Here is a 20,007-nt window from a genome sequence, read left to right as displayed (position 1 = left end):
ATACATTCAAATATATCCAAGCAGGTTGCTATTCAATTATTAGATAGGACATCTATGCCTGAGAACACAAGCCAGGTGGCTTGGATAAAGACTACATAGAAGTGAGTGCAACTTGCTTCAGGCATCCTGTGAGAGGGTCTCCTAACGATGGAGCAGAGAGCCATGCCGCCTATGGTTTTGGAAAAGTAATATCCTTGATAAAACATAAACTTGAACAACAAATCCTATTTGTGGATGCAACAAAGGGCCACTCTCATCCACTTGGGAATGTGAAAACAGGCTCCAACCAAGAGGGGAGCTCTACCTTAGGTTCTCCATGCTTGATCTCAGTGCCTGTTAAGACACTCAGAGTTAAGTTCCCATCAACTAGGTCTCAAGCATCTTGCACCATGTCCTCTATTTATTCACTGCCTGCAATGGTAATCAAGTTGTGAACTACCCCGGCAGTAACCCCAATTTAAGTCACCCAGGTTGAAAGAATCTGCAATATTTGTGCTGTAGACAGTTAAATCCTGAGGGACATACATTAATGGGATGGGCACCCCACTTGGGTCTCGCCGGCCCACTGATGATGACTCATACATCTTGCCTGGCAAATGTTCTGCCGTCGGGGGTAGGGAGGTGACGGCCCCGACAGTGGAGGTGCAAATCCTATCATGGAATACACAGCTGCGTTAAATTGACATATGGAGGATGAAGCATGGCTATCCTTTGTTCGGATCCATGATATTATTGGGTTTCAGAAAACATGGGCACTGACAGCCCCAAATATACAGGGATACACAACGTTCGAAATATCGGCAATTTAGGATAAGTGTGGCAGGTCAAGTGGGGGTGTACACTTTTGAATTCGTTCATCAATGTATAGGAGCATACACGTTATTTAAAAAGCTCCCAGGGATTTGTTGGAGCTTCATATAATGGAACTAGACAGGACTAATGTTGTATTAATCTACCTCTATAATCAGCTGGCAACGACTGGGGGGACTGTCTTATTTTCATATTTAAAGGCCTCCATAGATAAATGGAGATCTGTGTTTGGCAATTTATTGAAAGTCCTTGTTGTGGGTGATTTTAATCTACAATATGAACTGATGGAGATTACGGCTGGTCTTTCGGAAAATGAGGATGGACTGTGGGGAATCACGAAGCTAGAGGCCCCCTTAACAAAGAGGAAATATAAAAACTCTGAAAATGTTGCCTCCATAGTCCTGGCAAGCGGCCTGTGGGCCCGTAATGGTAGATTACCGGGAGACTCACCAGCAAAGAAAACCTTTCAGCCTGTAAACCAATCAAGCTTAAAAGATTATATCTTATTGAATCTAGACGCTCGGTCCTCTATCATTGATTTTAGAGTCATTACAAGGCATGAGACTGATCACAATCTGTTAACCCTGCTAATGTCATCCATATTTCTGGGGGCCCAATGGCAACGGTGGATCCAACAGCTGTTGGTTTGGCTATTAGTGGGCATGTAAGGCACCTAAATATAAAAAAAAGCAAAAATGTACTTGGCAGTGACCCCTCCTGGTGATATATAATTCCATCCTCCCAGCTTTGAGGCATTTCCTTGCTTCCCAGGATGTGGTAGATAAAGACATCATTGATACTGTGAGAAACCAGGGGGTGTCTCACCCGCTAGTCCCTGGGGATCTCTCTCTCAGGTGGCTAGGGTATGGCCATCCCCTTTGGATCCAATCCCTGGGGGTGGATCAGTGCGGGAGGATCACTTGGGTGAGGGGTCTCCGGGGAGTGGGGGTGAGACAGCCGAAGGTGATATGCAGTATTCCCCCTTTTTTTGTTCATCTAACCTATCCTATTTTTCAGGATTCTCTGTGCTCCCAACTTACCCCCTTTTTACACAAACACTAGGTCAAGGAAGAAGGTGACTGAGAGGAAGCAGACTAACACTCATACATTGTACTGGACATGTCCTGTAAATCTGGTCAGGCAAAGTCAGGCACTTGACTTTAAGGGCATACACCTGATACCAATTAGCTCTCTCACACAGATAAAAGACAGAACCTAGAGACACACTCTGAGCAAGGCAGAACATGAGTACGAGCAACACTCCTGGGGTGAAGGCAAACCTACTGGTGCAGAGCGACGGACCAAGGGACGAGACCAGCCAGTCGGAAAACACCAAGAGTTCCCCACTGGAGGTTGCTGCCTCTGAGAGGCCGCAAAAGACACGTGGAGAGGCCAGATCCCACATCATAGGACTGCATTGTGTTTCAAGGAAGCCAGCAACCCTCCCAGGTGAACAGCAGAGTTAGGAAGGCGAGGCCAAGCCTGAGAATTGGAAATCAGAAAACCAAGAAAGAAATGCACACAAACAGTGAGTTGGCAAGCGACATGAGAGACCGGTGTGTGTTAAAAGAAAGTTTGGAGTGGCAACATTATATCTCAAGTGAAGGTTGCACGTGTGTGGATGAGACGTGAAGAAAGGCAGACCTGTTAATGAACTTTGAAGTAAGGACAGCTGTGAAGTCAATGATACCGAGTAACAGAGTTGTTCCGGCGAAAGGAAGTAGCCCACTCAAATGTCTCTGTGAAAGGTGCATTGTTTTTAATGATAAAGAAAGAGAACTGCAAACATGAAATAAGCTAAATTAACTCCTAGAGAAGGAGAGAGTGAACGGTGACCTTGAACTTTTAGTTGAATTGGTCCTGGGGAGGTCTGTAAAGAAATACATGCACATTCGAAAGTCTTCGACATCCGAAAGTTGTCTGAACCCGACTGAGGGAGACCCGAAGTGTAATAAGCTTGGGGAAGGGAGCCCCCTTGCAAGTCTTGTTGAACTTTGTTCTGAAAAGGACTGAGCCCGACAGAGGGGGACCTACGTGAAATTTGTTGTGAAAGTTCTGAGCTCAACAGAGGGGGACCCACGTGAACTGTGTTTTGAAGAGGTCTGAGCCCGACAGAGGGGGACCTATGCGAACATTTTGTTGAAACATTATTTCTAAGTCTGGAAAGAGAAAGGTTAACGTGGAAGGCCAAGCGAGCCTTGATCCACATTTTGGAACTGTTTTTTTGTATTGAAAACCCGAGCCAGAGTGTGTCATCCTGCCTACAGACACTGCCTTACTCTGTGTGGTCTAACATGGGGAGGAGAGCTGATTCAGCCACATTTATTCTTTTGTACACTGATTTTTCCTTTACATACATTTCTCCTTTATACACTTTTTTGTACAAGAGATAGGGCAGGCATTAGGTTTTGTTAGCATAGGCCATTTTGATTTGATGGATTCAACTAGGCCTGTTTTGTTTATTGTTTGATGGTCAAGACTACTCCAAATTTAGTTATATGGCAAAGTGGGAGTTTTTCCAACCCCAGAAATGTCAATAAAGGTTTTACAAATTGTAACTATTGTGTCAGTGTCATACTTGTGATACCATGCCTCGCCTACAGGCTTATATTTAGTAAGGAAGGGCTGTTCAAACTAGGTCCCATTTATGTACATGGGCCTTTAAATCCAACATGGAAGCACCCACACAGTCTAGTTCTAATAACCAAGCCATGCGGTCTAGTGTTTTGGGTGTGGCAGGCCTGGAACCACTTTGCCTGGTACTACTTTACCTGGACTATATAAACCACACCCTGACTGCAGAACACGCTTTGTGTTATTCTGCAACCCGCAGAGTGACGCTCACAGTGTCCAGCTCCTGGTCTTCAGCATCTTCCTGTAATCCTGCAAGAACAAGAACAAAATTATTCTATTTTACCAGAGAAAACACCATCCAGCACTCAACATCTCAACTGGGCTGCAATCTGTGCAAACCGAGACAAGAAGAAACATCACTCACCTGTGAGTACTGGTTTAAGGACTTCTGGCGAACCACTACCACAGCTGCTGTTCGAAGATTGCAACCTGCAATAACGAGAAAGGGAAAAACAATATTAGAACGAGCGCTTCCAAACATCGAATTCCATCAGTCCTATCTGAATTCCATCGCGCTATGCCACGCTTCCAACCGGAGCACCACAGCAACGTCTGCAAAGGAAAAGAGACATATTCAGGTTTGCTTTCAATATTAAACAATCGCACAGCACTGTACTTACCTTAACGGATTCTGGGGGCCTGTTTTTCATCGAGCTCTCATCCACTCGCAGCACCACAGCGGCCTGTGAGGAGAAGGAGAAGAAGAAGAAAACACAGGTTAGCTTTAAAAGACAATAAAGGGGCTAGACTTTCTCTTACCTAGACAACATGCATCTCCATCCGGCATGCCAGCATCAAGACCTTCTCACCTGAAAAGGAGGAGATAAAGACATTAACGAATTCCGACCATAAACAGAACAAAGACTTAAAATCAACAAACCTACCTGCCTACCAGCAGATACGGGGTCACAGCAGGCCTGGGCCCAAGGAAGGTGTACTGCCCCAGTGAAGCAACTCGGGCAGCTCACCAACAAATGTCCAGCGCCCCTGCACAAGAAACGCAGGATGGATAGCTCACCCTACAAATAACTAAGGTGAGAAAAGAACCCAGTGGGAAGGGAATCAGTCAGAGGGAGGTGGGAGATTCACCCATTAGAGACAGTTATCACAAATCCTCCCTTCTGTAATTGCAGATTCATTATTCAGCACTGGGCAACTACGCACCCAGGGTTCCAGATCTCAGAGCCTTCCAGACGCCCCTGGGGATATCAGGTGCACGTGACAGCAAGGTGAGATGTATGATTGGACAGATCAGTGTGAGAAAGCACTCTATCTAGTAAGGAGAGGGATAGCAAGGCTGTTAAAGTTTGAAGCCCCCTGGCACAGCCAATGACAATATAATAGAAGTAGACGATAGTGCACATGAAATAGGTGCAGCACTAATGCACACAGGAAAAAAAGGATCTGTAAACACTGGGGTTTGCTTTGCAAGCATTCACAGGAAGGCAGCAGCCCTATTCTGTAATAGAAAAGAAAATGCTGCTATGCATGTAGGCAGTCAAACACTTCACGGCCTACATATGGGGAAGCAGATTCAGATTATGGATGGACCATAAACACTTAGGGCTAGATTCTCAAAGCTGTTTTGGTTTTTTGGTGCAAGTGATGAGATGCGCTAGCACGTGTGTAGAGGAGGTGCTAGATTTGCTAAACTCCACCCCACCCCCCCAAACTGAATGCAGATAACTTGTCAGGCTGATCAATAGTTCCAGTATTGCAAAAATCAGAATTGTAGAGCTTTTTAGGCCAAAAAGCACATTTTAGAGCGATATATATTTTTTAGGGCCAGAATGCCTTATGCAGCGGAGAGTATCTCAGGTAGTATACATATATCATAAATATCGAAAATCTAGTCTGGGAACTGGACAGAAAATAAGTTATGCTCAAAAGTAGGCTGCCATTTGGTGGAAGGACCAAGTATTCAGATGGGCCTGGATTCTAAATTGGCGGCTGGAGAACAAGATATTGGGGGAAAAACCAATAGTCATGCAGAGATTGTTGGATAATTCTCTAACAACAGTTCCTGGATAGTTCACTACAGCTGGGCATATATTTAGAACTTCTTGGCAGCAATTCTAACATTGAGGGTACGAGGGAGGCCAGTTTATGGTCTGAGAAAGTACCAATTAGACAGAACAGCCGTTAAAATAGCAACACATGTGTTGCGTTCATAGGCAGTTCACTGCAGCTGATGTTTATATTTAGAATTTCTCGGCAGGAAACCATGGTATAGCCTGCCACAAAGACTCCAGTGATCTGAAACAAACTACTTGTTATGCTCAACTGGTCTCTGCGGAGGCGTTGGGTCACGGTTGCAGCCCTCCCTGAACTTGAATCACCCCCTTCAGGCCTCTCCCTCAGTAGAAAAGCTATGAGCAGTGGTACATGGTAATACTGCTCCTGCGTGGTGATAAGAGTGTGTTAGTGCGTCAATCTGTGATTGTTGTACCTCTCGAACCCTTCACCCCAAAATACGGTTTCTGTGCGCATACTCCGGCCCATAAAGCTCACCTGTGAATTATGGAAGATAAGCTCTATGTCCTGCTACTTCTGGCAGGGGCGCGTCGAATGGGATCTAGTTCCTTCACTGATCCCTGATAAGGATTAGTCCAGTGCAGCTATGACTATGCTTCTCCTTATGATTGGTAAGTCTTTCTTGAGCTCTTGTGATGCTGTTCTTTCTGTTTAATTTCTTTATATGTTGCTCCTATTTATGCCTGCAATAATGTCTCTCTTCCCTTTTGTTTTCTTCCCTTGGATGGAAATGAAGCTGTGAGATGCGAGAAGCGGCCGGATGGAAGATGGATGCTACCGCAATGTTCGACAGCAGGTAAGTGATGGTTTAAGGAAAAGCGCGAAGTATGGCGAAGCGCAACATTAAACTGACAGTTTTTTCGATGTCTAACCTTGTCTTCTGTTTTTCCTTGCAGGCGCTGCTGTCGACGATGAAGCGTGTGGTGCTGCAGTGCCAAAATGAAGATTTCGGCGTTCTGGAAAGTGTAAAGATGAATACTTGGTTCGCCAAAGGGATCTACAGGTAAGAACAGCTTCCCCCTGTTGGTAAGTATGCTGGCAGGAAGCAGGATGTCCACACTGCAGGATCTTCAAAGGTAAGTCTGACCTCAGGCAGTGGTGAGCGTTACGCTGCTTGCAAGTGCAGAATAACGCGAAGCGTCTGTCTTGAGGATTGGGGCAGCTTATATAGCTGAGATCGTGGGCACGCCCATTAGGGGCGCTTTACCAGCCACACCCTGCCACACCTAGAGAGTGAGCATGTGCGAAGGCAATCCATTAGCAGCCACACCAAAGAATGCACTTGGGGCTGCTTAATGGATGGAATGTTCAAAGTTAATGCATCATGCTTAATGGATGGAATGTTCAAGGTTAATGCATCTGAAGTGCTATATCCATAATAAAAGCTTTTTGGTGTTAAATGGATGTTCTTGTTTACTTTTGGCGCCAAAGGCGCCAGGACAGTGTCCACCCAGGTCTCCTGTGCATACGACCCCTGAATGCCTGTGCCCCTGACTTCATTGCCATGACACTGCTCCTTTCAAGACATCAAAGGATTTATAATAAAGGTGAATAGGATCTCACACAAATTTAATTAGCCTAAATGCCAGTGAAGTGAGGCATGCCAAGGTATGTCCTGTGGACATGGTGATTGGCAGTTAAGCCAGCAAATCACAGGCAAGAAAGGGGTTTGCATTTAGCTTTTTCGACCAATAAGTATGTGTTTCGTGATAAAATGAAGTATTGCATCAGCCGTAAAACAGTATAAAAGGAGGTGAAATTGGGAGCCCATTGCTATTTTTTCCTGATATCCTGTTATGCATTAAAGATGACTTTTGAAACCAGCCCAGGTACCTTTTCTTCCTCTTTGCCTTGTGTCCAGTCTCTGAGGTCTGATCCACAGATGTCATGCCCAGGGAGGGCACTGGGCCCTCCTCTTTACTTGCGTCAAAAAAAGTAGCAGGCCCATTTTCATAGAGGAATTTAATATGCAGAAAACAGATATGTATCATCTCCAATGCGCAACTTTGAAAGTATATATTTCAAAAGCGGGTGGGTGCTGCACTACAATCCACTGGAAACAATCTATAGTTTCCAAATTAGAGTTTTATATTTCAAAGTATGGATATATTTATGTGCATTGATGCCCCTAAAAACCTTCAATTGAAGTTGCATAATGATTACTATATTTCATCATCATTTCAGCTTTATTTTGATAGACTTTACCATAAAAGCCAGCATAAGTATAAAAAAAATAAGATTGCAAAACAGCAAGCATAAAAGCACAACAGGAAATTATCAAATCAAATACAGTCGCACAAATTTAGTGAAATAAGAACAGGATTAAAACACCATTTCCCATTCCCGACCAAACAATTTTTAAACAACAGTAATCTTCAGAAGGTGCCAGTGTGCTTAACGTGCGTAATGGTTTGGCTTAAGGAGCCAGATGCTCCACTCCTAGAGAGCTTTTTACAGGCCTAGTAAAACCAGAGGGAAGATCAAGGCAATTATTATCCATTCCTTTATAGGGGTCCACCTATCAGATGGTAAAGCCCATTCACAGACCCATCAAGGGTCTAAGATGCGAAAAAAATAAGTGTTTGCTATAGCTAAGGCCGATTTAATAAAAATACAAAATTGTAATTCTTTCAAATACTGTGATTGCTCCGAAGAAAAATGGGAAACATTACTTGTTATGCAACTAATTCACACATTTTCATCCTCCTTCTCCAAGCCCTGGTGAAGAACTACCCTGTGGCGAATGTGGCAAGGCAGTCGTTGGCTGCCAGCCAGAGCATTATAGCCTCAGCAGTGGTAGTGATCTGGTTCTGTATAAAAAGAGGTTTTAATGATCTTTTTCAAAGGTCACCATACGTGGGGCACACAAGTAAGAAGCGGGCAATGTCTTCCCTAGCTCCTGGGCACAATTGGTAGTGAGGGCTAAATGTAATGTTCCACCTGGACTTCACAGATGCAAAGGGTAGTAAACCCAGGCATGCTTTAACAAAAAGGAATCTCATGGCCTTGGGTTACATTTCGTCCAGGTAGTCTTCATAGTCCAGTAGGCACTGAATTGAGATGATGCATGCAGTCTCCTTTGAAGTTCTACTATTCGTTCCACCCCAAAGGCACAATGTACTCTGGCCTTTGAATTTGCATTAATGGTTGCCGGGTGAGCCCAGAGATCCAAGAGGCCATGAGCTTGGAATTCCTTTCTAAGGTATGATAGCCATGGCAGGCCCAATCATCCTTCTTGTGTTATTACATCCTGCACTGCTCCCTGATACTTGGGCAAATTCACACTATTCCAAAACCTTAACCAATATAAAACCGGCTTTACCCTACAGGCTTTTTCAATGAACTGCAAATTCAGCTCAAGTAAAATCTGAAAATTTGTAGCGGTGGTGGATAAGCCCACCTTAGCCCAAGTCTAAAAGCTGTTTTCAACTACAGGCAAATGGTTAACATTACACCACCCTCATAGGTTGATGCCATAGACAGCAGCTCGCCGTGCCTGGTAAAGTTGGCTATTATGCCACTTTATCTATTCAGCGTCAATCCCGTCTTCATACTCTGCTCCCCCCAGGTACAATTTTCATTTAATGTTATGCCCAGGAAGTCATATGTCTTGACCTGCTCAATTCGTACTCCATCCAATACTAGATCAAGTCTGTGATGCTTTTTCCCCTTAGTTCCTCTGAGGACCATGGTCTTAGTCTTTTGGATATTGATTGTCAGGCCATCTTTAGAACAGAAACCTAAAAAAATGTCCAGCTAACGGCACAGTGCCCCAGGTGTAAATAATAAAAGGACTGCCTCATTGGCAGACATCGCGCCAGTACTGGGGCATCAGTGGAGATCGTCAGGTGATCAGTGATTACACCGTTTATAAATAATCAAAAGAGAAGGGGGCCAGGACACAGCCCTGGCATACCCCACCTCAATATTCACTCTCCTTGATAAAACCCCATCTGTGCCACATCGTACCCTCGCCCCATTACCCTGATGTAATATCATAATGGCGTTTAATAAGTTAATAGGCATACCAAGGCTCGACAGAATTGGCCATGGCCTGGCCCTAGGGACTGTTTCAAATGCTGTCTTAAGGTCTATAAAGACCACATAAATAGGCATTTTTCTCAGGGAAACGTATTTATCACACAATCATCGCAGTCTCAAGCACTGGTCCACTGTGCAGATACCCTTTTGGAACCCCGCCTGGAGACGATTCAAGGCACCAACCTCTACGACCCAGGCTTCCAAGTGGCCCAATATGGCCTTGGCAAAGATCTCACCCCCAGCCTCTAGAAGAGAGATCGGCCTATAGTTGGCCGGATGGTTTCTATCCCCCTGCTTGAAGACGGGTACAATAAAGGCCTGGGTCCATGAGGTTGGATGGTTAGATACAAATCATCTTTATCTAGGGTTAAGGCAATCTGGTGAGTCACCTCCAAGTCTCTATTCTCCTTTTACAGGTTTTACAGGTCTCCTGAGGTATGGCCCCCTGGATTAGATTCTGCGTCCCTTACTCACCAACTCCCAGAATACCTTTGTATCTCCATTTTGAATGGCGTTAAGCAATTATTCCCAAAGGTCCTCTTGGAAATTGGATTTCCTAGATTGTACGAACCAGGCATAATTCTCACGTGCTTTATGTAAGGGTTGTATCCCTTCTATGCTCACTAATTTCACCTGCTTATGAGAATGGCCTTTACCCTGCAGCAATCGCCATCATACCAGAGGTTTTTATGAATAGTGTGGTTCTCTAAGGTCTTTGATGTTTTAGAGAAGAACTCTCCCACCTGATTCATCAAAGGCGCCAGCACTGGCTCCAGGAGCCCTTTTGCAGTGGTTTTAAGGACCTCAGGGTTCTGGTGAGAGCCTGCTTGTAGCACAACTTGTGCCCTCTCACAGTGGTCATGACAGCACTCCTCCCCAAGGCCCCTCTCACGGTATCCTTCCTGTCTGGGTTTGGTGGGGTTATCCAGGCGAAACCTCTTAATCAGACATGGTGCATGAATATGTTCACTTGGTTCCCAAGTTCTGTCTTGAGGCCCGTACCCTTTCCAGTCCACTAAATAGTATAGCTTAGATCTGGTACATTTTGAATCCAGGATGTTTTTAACTTCAAATTCAGGCTCTCCATCAACTACCACAGGTTTTGGTGGTGTGAAGACTCGGGTTCCTGGTTGTACAGGTTTTACAAGTGACACATGGAACACCGGATGAATTTGCATGCTTGGTGGTAAGGCTAACTTGACGGCCATTGGATTTATCACCAATTCGATGGTATAGGGTCCTAGATATCTTGGATGAAAGGTCCGGGTACCTTTTATGAGCACATGTTTTGATGCCAACCAGACTTCGTCTCCAACTTGGTAATCGGGAGCTTTCTTTCGATGCCGGCCCGAGAATTATTTTAGTCTGTCTTTGGCTTGCAGTAAATGTTCATTTGCCCTTTTGAAGGCTTGGGTTATGCTTGTGTGTAGAGTCTCTACTGCTGGCATTTCCAAGGTCGTTGGAGAGTCTAGTTCAGAGGTACATGGATGTCTTCTGTATATTGTGTAGAACAGGCTTTGTCCCGTGCTGGCGAGTATGGAGTTATTGTATATGGAGTTATTGTATACGTATCCGCTATCCATAACAAGTCTTTCCAATTCTCTTCCACTTGATGCAGCAATGCAACATAGATACTGTTCTAATGTCTGGTCTGTTCTTTCTGTTTGTTCATTCATTTGGGGGTGATGGCTAGTGGATATTCGAACATCGATTTGTGCCATGGTACAACATTTCCTCCAGAAGTTGGATACAAAGTGGCTTCCATGATCTGAGATTTGGACTGAGGGGAAACTATGCAGTTTTATAATCTGTTCAAGAAATGCTTTTGCCAGACCGGTAGCGTTAGCAAGTCCTTTGAATGGAATGAAATGTGCCATTTTAGAAAACGGGTCTACAACCACCAGAAGGGTATTAAAACCTTGACAGGGAGGTAAGTCTGTAATAAAATCAAGAGAAAGAGTATGCCAGAGAGCCAGTGGAATATCCAGTGGTTGTAGGAGGCCAGCTGGTTTCTGTTTTTGTGATTTATTCTGTGTACATATCCGACAGGATAGAACAAATCGAGCAATATCCTTACGCCAGATTGGCCACCAATAATTCCGTTTAACTTTGGCTAGAGTTTTAGCAATTCCAGGATGGCCTTCGATCAGGGAATCATGATAACCAGACATGACCAATTCTTGCAGATCTACTTGGTAGATATAGTCGTTCCCTGAAGTAGGGTAATCCATCCAGAACCGTGTGATGTTCATTTTGGGAATTCCATTTCTGCAAGATCTCGGGTTTCATTAAGGTTCGAATCTTATCTTGAAGTTCACTCAGAGTCAATTTGATGGTGAGTCCCAGTAGTGTATCACTTGGGATGATGGCAACAGAGTCCAGGGTACTGTTTGTTTTCTCTTCCACACCCATATGAGACAAGGCATTGGCCTTCCCATTCTGAACTCCAGGTCGGTATGTTACTACGTAATCGTATTCTGCGAAGAATAGAGCCCACCGCAACTGACGTGACGATTGGGCTTTTGCTGACATTAGGTATTGAAGGTTTCTGTGATCTGTGATTACTGTGATGGTATGTCTGGCACCTAATAGATACTGCCGCCAGGCTTGGAAGGCTGATTTTATTGCCAACAATTCTTTGTCTGTAATTGCATAGTTAAGTTCTGGTGGTGAGAATTTACGTGACCAAAAGGCCACGGGGTGTAATTGGCCTGTCCCTGGATCTCTTTGAGAGAGAACTTCTCCCATAGCTACGCTGGAAGCATCAGTTTCCACTACATAGGAGAGATCAGGGCGAGGATGTTGTAAAATTGGCGCAGAGGTGAATCTTTTCTTGAGTTCTTGAAAGGCCTGTTCCACCTCTTCAGTCCATTGGAATATTTTGTTGTTTTTTTCTCAGTAACGATGTGATTGGGTGGACTATCCGTGAGAAATCTGTAATAAATCGGCGATAAAAATGTACAAAGCCGAGCATGGTTTGGGTTCCTTTAAGTGAAGAAGGTGACAGCCAATTAAGGATGGCATCTACTTTGTGTAAATCCATCTTGACTCCCTTTGGCGAGAGAACAAAACCGAGGAACTCAACTTCGGTGACATGGAAGGAGCATTTCTCGAGTTTAGCGTACAGTTTGTGCTGGCAACGTTTTGCAAGGACTGAGCGAACATGTTCCACATGGTCTCTTTCAGAGGGGGAATACACCAGGATGGCGTCAATATAAACCAGGGCGCAGACATTGATTAATTCCCATTATACATCATTCATGAAGTATTGGAACGCAGCACAAGCGTTGCACAGTCCGAAAGCCATTACCCGATATTCGTACAGGCCATACTTGGTGCGAAACGCGGTTTTCCATTCATCCCCTTTCTTAACACGTACAAGGTGGTATGCTCCTCTAAGGTCGAGTTTGCTGTAGATTCGGACAATCTTGACTTGGTCCAACAGTTCCGGGATAAGGGGCAAAGGGTAGCGGTTTTTTACTGTGATTTGATTAAGTGCACGGTAATCGATGCAAGTCCTCAAATCTCCTTCCTTCTTGGGTATGAAGAATAAGGGAGAGGCTGCCGGTGACTTTGATGGGCGGATAAACCCCTTAGCCAAGTGGAGATTTTCAGTTTCTGTAAGTGCATAAATTCGACCTCAAGGAACCTGTGCGCCAGGTATCAGGTCGATCTGACAGTCATAGAGCCTATGTGGCGGTAATGTGTTAGCCTGTTGCTTCTGAAAAACTTCTTGATAATACTGATATTCTTTTGGTAAGGTGTCCATTGGTTCCGCGATCCCTGATTCTATTCCTTGAACAGATTTCAGGTTTGGCTGTGGTATAGATTTCGGATAGCAAGCGTGGGTGCATTCATCGGAAAAGGTCAGCCTCTTTGCACGCCAGTCTGTGGGGATTGTGAGTTACTAGCCATGGCATCCCTAAGATCAACCGGAAATGAGGAGCTTTGATGAGGTCAACCGTGATTGCTTCTTGATGTCCATCCTGACACAGAAGGGTTAATTCTGTTGTGCATTGGGTTACTGGTCCCGAAGCAATTTCTGTACCGTCAACAGTAGTTACCTTTTCAGTTGTTGGTTTTGTGCATAAGGGAAGTCCCATTTCCGTTGCCAGATCTCCATCTATGTAATTACCAACTGCTCTGCTGTCTATATATGCCTCTATGGCATGCATCCGTGATGGTCGTTGGTGATTGATCAAAGTTAGTGGTAGGGCAAAATGTGAGGTCTGTGATTCATCCTTCTCGCTCGACAAGCAGACCTCTACGCTTGCCGGGCCTGGTAGTTTTCCGATTCCTTTCCATCATCTTCTTTCTCTGTAGAGCCTACCACCTTCCTTGGGGGTTTCACTGGGCATTCTTTGAGGTAGTGACCCGATTTACTGCAATATAGGCATAACTGTAGCTGTCTCCTCTTGTCTCTTTCACCCTTGGTTAAAGGGGGTCGTACTCCTCCAATCTGCATGGGTTCCGTGGTATTTTCTGATGGACGTTGAACATTATCTTTTGAACGTACGTACATGGCACGATTTTCGAGTCTATTTCGGTCTGTTCTTCGATCCTGTAATCTGTGGTCCAACTGAACAACCAGGTTGATAAACTCTGCACAGTCTTTAGGTGGGTCTACCACTTGAGCAAGGACATTCTTCAGGTCTCCTCGTAGGCCCTGATGAAACAACGTGGTTCTTTTATCTTCTGGCCACCCCGCTTCTACAACCAGTCTATTAAAGGTGGCAATATAAGTCAGCAAATCTTGATTACCTTGGCGGAGGGACAGGAGTTCGTTATCAAGAGCTTGTCCATGCAAGTGTCAAGCAAATAACTTCTCCATCTCCTGTTGAAAACCCCTGAAGTTCTGGAGTAATGGGTCATCCCAGCTCACTAAAGGTACCGACCAGTCTGCGGCACTTCCACTCAAATATGATAACACGAAGGCCACCCTCGCCTGGTCGTTTGGGAAAGCCACAGGCCTACAAAGAAAATGGAGGCAGCACTGGTTCATGAATGTTGCGTACCTTCTGAGGTCCCCATTAAATCGTTCTGGTGGTGCCAGTGGTACTGCTTCCGGCAACGTTATCTGTACTGGATTGACTGATGATGGTGTAGCGACGGATGGGACGAATCCGGGCAATGGAGCATGCCCCGCCTGTGTTTGTAGTAGCTGTTTGCTTAGTTAATCAATACGGTCTTTTGTGAATATTAACTCTCGTGTTAAGGCATTGGTTTCCTGCCGGGCTGCGTGTACCTCAGCGCGTAATTGTCCCAAAAGCTGGGCTAACTGATCGGTTTCACATGTCTCCATGACACCCACGTGGATAAGGTTTAAAGGCTTTGTGTTCTGTCACACTGATATCCCTGGGGGCGTCTGGAAGGCTCTGAGATCTGGAACCCTGGATGAGTAGTTGCCCAGTGCTGAATAATGAATCTGCAATTACAGAAGGGAGGATTTGTGATAACTGTCTCTAATGGGTGAATCTCCCACCTCCCTCTGAACGATTCCCTTCCCACTGGGTCATTTTCTCACCTTAGTTATTTGTAGGGTGAGCTATCCGTCCTGCGTTTCTTGTGCAGGAGCGCTGGACGTTTGTTGGTGAGCTGTCCAAGTTGCTTCGCTGGTGCAGTACACCTTCCTTGGGCCCAGGTCTGCTGTGACCCCGAATCTGCTGGTAGGCAGGTAGGTTTGTTAATTGTAAGTCTTTGTTCTGTTTATGGTTCCAATTCGTTAATGTCTTTATCTCCTCCATTTCAGGTGCGAAGGTCTTGATGCTGGCGTGCCGGATGGAGAGGCACGTTTTCTAGGTAAGAGAAAGCGCGAAGCGCAGCACCTTTATTGTCTTTTAAAGCTAACCTGTGTTTTCTTCTTCTTCTCCTCACAGGCCGCTGTGGTGCTGCGAGTGGATGAGAGCGCGATGAAAAACAGGCGCCCGGAATCCGTTAAGGTAAGTACAGCGCTGTTCGGTTGTTTAATATTGAAAGCGAACCTAAATATGTCTCTTTTCCTTTGCAGATGTTGCTGTAGTGCTCCGGATCGAAGCGTGGCGTAGCGCGATGGAATTCAGGTAAGACATTGGAATTCGATGTTTTGAAAGCGCGCGTTCTAATATTGTTTTTCCCTTTCTCATTATTGCAGGTTGCAATCTTCGAACAGCAGCTGTGGTAGCGGTTCGCCGGAGGTCCTTAAGCTAGTACTCACATGTGAGTGATGTTTCTTCTTGTCTCGGTTTCCACAGATTGTAGCCCAGTTCAGATGCTGAGTGCTGGATGGTGTTTTCTCAGGTAAAACAGAATAATCTTGTTCTTGTTCTTGCAGGATTACAGGAAGATGCTGAAGACCAGGAGCTGGACACAGTGAGCATCACGCTGCGGGTTGCAGAATAACACGAAGCATGTTCTGCAGTCAGGATGTGGTTTATATAGCCCAGCTAAAGTAGTACCGGGGAAAGTAATTCCAGGCCTGCCACACAACAGTAGACTTCATGGCTTGGTTCTTAGAACTAGACTCTGTGGGTGCTTCCATGTTGGATTTAAAGGCCCATGTACATAAATGAGACCTAGTCTGAACAGCCCTTCCTTCCTACATACGAGCCTGGTGCCAAAGGCACAAGGTCTGGCTCCAGGAGCCCTTTTGCAGTGGTTTTAAGGCCCTCAGGATTCTGGTGTGAGCCTGCTTGTGGCACAACTTGTGCCCCCTCACAGTGGTCATGACACTTTACATGTTTTCTCAAGCACTCTGTTTCAGTGGAGAAGGCACTCACAAATTTGGCATAATACTCTGTCATTCCCATAAATGACTTGAACTGTTCTTTTTGCTTTGGCTCTGGTACCTTTGATCCTGCTTCAGAGAGAGTGAGAAGAGGATTGTCTTGTTATTCCCCATGTTATATGGTTCATGTTGAACTATTTCTGTGTCAATTCAGAATGTAAGCCACTTCCTTTGTGTTGTCCAGTCGCCCTGGCATCCTGAGTAAAGCGCGGGCAAAGCTAAGAGTAGGAATGCATTTCTCTCTGTATATCTTTCTGCGTAACCACTGTTTGCCACTAGGTAACACAAATATCACAAAAAGCACATAAAGAACATGAACATCTAATTTTAATACAAAACTCTGCATGAAACAACTGTTTATATACACAAGGATTGTTATCAACTGTCACCCTGCACTTGCACACACACATGAAATCAATGATTTCATCACCACACACTCACCACAGACATGCACTTCTCACAACATAGCTGAAACCTCATCACCCACCTATCACCCCTGACATGCTTGCCCCACACTATGTCATCCGTTGCAGAAACTGGCCAAACAAACCAGGCAATGGCATTGCCTTCATTTAAAAAGATTCACTCATGCTTAGAAACCCACACCATCCCCCGGCATACACATCCTTTGAAGCCCCCTCTCTTGGCTGCTTTCCTCCATGGCACCCACAACCCACATTCATCAATCTTATTTACCACCCCAACACACAATACCAACTTCCACATGGAACGGTCCAACCTCACTACTAACATGTAGCCCTGCCCTCCCCCACACCCCCCGGCCCTCCAGATCATCTACCTGTGTGAATTCATTCTAGGTACATCCCAGCAAGACAACAATCCCAGATTGAAAAGTATCATCATTCCACTCAACCCCGAGAACGTCACCCAACGCATCACCTATCCCATACTGGTAGAATGCTTGACTTTCTGATTTCCTGCACAAATGTGATACTGTGGTCAGACCACATTGCCATTACCTTCATGCTCACTCTGTCACAAGTCCCCCTGCCACCAGCCAGACAAATACATCACAAACAAACCTTCACCACTCATACCTTCCCCAACACCTACCACACCTTACTACTCAGTAATTACAACACCATAATCACCCAAACACTCAACAAATAAGCCCCTTCAAAACATAGAAACCCCACAGCCTTCACCACCAGCCATGGCTCAATGACTCCATTTGCACCCACAAACAAACAGGACACCAGATGCTTTGAAAGAGCATGGCTAAAGAACCCACACCCCTCCACCAGTACACCTCTCAAAGATTAACGGTACAATTACAAGATCACCATATGATGTGCCAAAGCTGCCCATCGCCTCCAAGAGAGCAGGTTCACCCTCAATCACACACCAGAACTATTTAATATCATCAAGTCACTCTCCAAACCACCCACCCACCACACCCCCATACACCTCAGTATACAAATTCCTAATGCACTACTTCAACTCCAAAAATCAGACAAACCCTCCCCTCCACAGTCCCTCTTCCACATCACACTCCCAAACCCACTAACATGTGGGACACAGTCCACACCATCAACTAAGACATCATTGTTACCCGCAGAGCAAATACGAGAGCAGCACCCTTCCAGGATGGCACATGGCTAGCTCAGGCTGCATCTAACTGCATTGACACCCTTGCTCCGTGATGGCTGAACATCATCTGCTGCCTCTGCCGTCAAAATAGGTAACATCTCCCCATCCTCAAGAAAGCATCCCTCAACCCCACGCTCCCTGCGAATCTATGCCCCATCACAGTCCTGCTATGCCTCGCCAGAATCATGCAACATTTTGTCACAAGCCAAATCTAGCAACACATCACCACGAACAACCTCTACAACCCCTTCCAATGATGTTTCTGCCCCAGACACAGTACTGAGAAGGCCACACGTCTGTCATAGGATGGGCACGTCTTATTGATAGATCAAGGACTGGCCCCTACCCACAGCACCACACAGGTTCCAGTCAGTTATCAAGAGGGTGGACCTGTAAGGTCCACCTCTGGCAGCCAGGGAGTTTGTTAGTACACCATAGGTGGAATCCAACCACACCTAGAAATAAAACAGTCTCATGAGAGTCAAAAACCCAAATGAACTACAACACCCCTAATTCCACACAGTTTGACTACACTATCCAGAAACCTGTGTGCTTGCTGAGGCTATTTAAGGCCTCACTTTGTGAGCGCACATGCTGGTTGTTGTGGATAACTCACCTGAACTTTGTCCTGCTTTCCTGCTCCTCAAGCTCGCTGCATCTACTCAACAAGTTAATCACAGGTGTGTGCCTCTCGTGTTTCCACTCCGAATCCAGCTCATGTGTAAGGAAGAAAAAAAGACAACAAAGGATTTGAAAACCTACCCAGGCATGTCCAAAATGTGCATTGTATAAAACATTGACAACGATAACCTCTTTGGACCTTGAAAGGGTTGGGACATTGGACCTATTTGGGCCTTTGGGTGACCAGCTTCAATTGGGGAGAAAGATCCTAGTGTCTTTGTCTCTTGTTCCCTGGAGGCTGATGCAGCCCAAAGCTTCACACATAACCAGAAGCACCGAACAGCTAAACTGCCTCCTGAAGCCGTGTTCAATCTTTTCCCTACCTCCAAACTAAATGTACCTGGGATGTGGGGAGCTTACTGGAAATAACATCCACTTTAGGTACTAACCCTACAATCGGAACTCATTATCTTTACCTCTTGTTGCAGGGAATTCCAAGAAGGTGACCGCCTAAATCCATCCCCATTCCCTATCCCGGGTTGTGTGCTCATATGGGCCATGGTCCATATTAGCACAGAATGTACACATCCTGGGAGGACAGAATTAAGACCTTGTGAATTCTGAATCCCTGCATCGCTCTTGGGAGAGACCGGGTGTCAGGTAAGATGTGACAACTTCACATCATGGATGACCTCCGTGCCATTACTGACAAATAACACACATCCCTGCTAGTCCTCTTTGACATCTGTGCAGCTTTCGACACTATCAACTCCACCATCCTCCTAAACATCCTATCCCCTAGGATGAAACTCTCAGACACTGTTCACGACTGGGTCAACTCTTTCCTCACGGACAGGATGCAGTTTGTCTCCATGCTCTTCTACTGAACAAACCACACCATGGTCAAATAAGAGGTAGCGCAAGGATCCTCCCTATCTCCCCTCCTCTTCAACCTATATGTTGAGTCCCTCAACAGATTCTTTGCAGCCACAACATCCACTTTCACCAAGATGCACACAACATAAAAATATACTTTCAAAACTCCTTCCCCTCATAACTCCACAACCTCAAAAAATGTCTTTCCACCATCAACACCTGGGTCTCCAACCACTTCCTCAAACTCAGCTCATCCAATACCTTCTCATCTTGCTCCCCTGGCACACACCCACCCTCACCCCCTGGATGAAATAACTCATCACAGACAGCTCACCTATCCCTATACACACTATTCAAGTCCACAGGCTACGCTATCAACCCCACTTATTATTCACACAACACATAGCCACTGTCACCTAAACATGAAACATATAGCTACTCCTGCCATGCAAGATACAAAACACCCTACCCTCTGTTGGCTTCTATACTGCAGTCCAGGTACTGAGTGTATGACATGATATGATATGATATGGCATTTGTAACGCGCCTATACATAAGTGTTTCAAGGCGCGACGAGGCAAGGGGGGAAACAAAGGGAGACAGACAGCGATCCTACT

Source organism: Ambystoma mexicanum, chromosome 11, assembly GCF_040938575.1.
Source record: "Ambystoma mexicanum isolate Mex_15411 chromosome 11, UKY_AmexF1_1, whole genome shotgun sequence".
In the NCBI taxonomy this organism is placed as follows: Eukaryota; Metazoa; Chordata; class Amphibia; order Caudata; family Ambystomatidae; genus Ambystoma; species Ambystoma mexicanum.
This window is presented reverse-complemented; position numbering follows the sequence as displayed.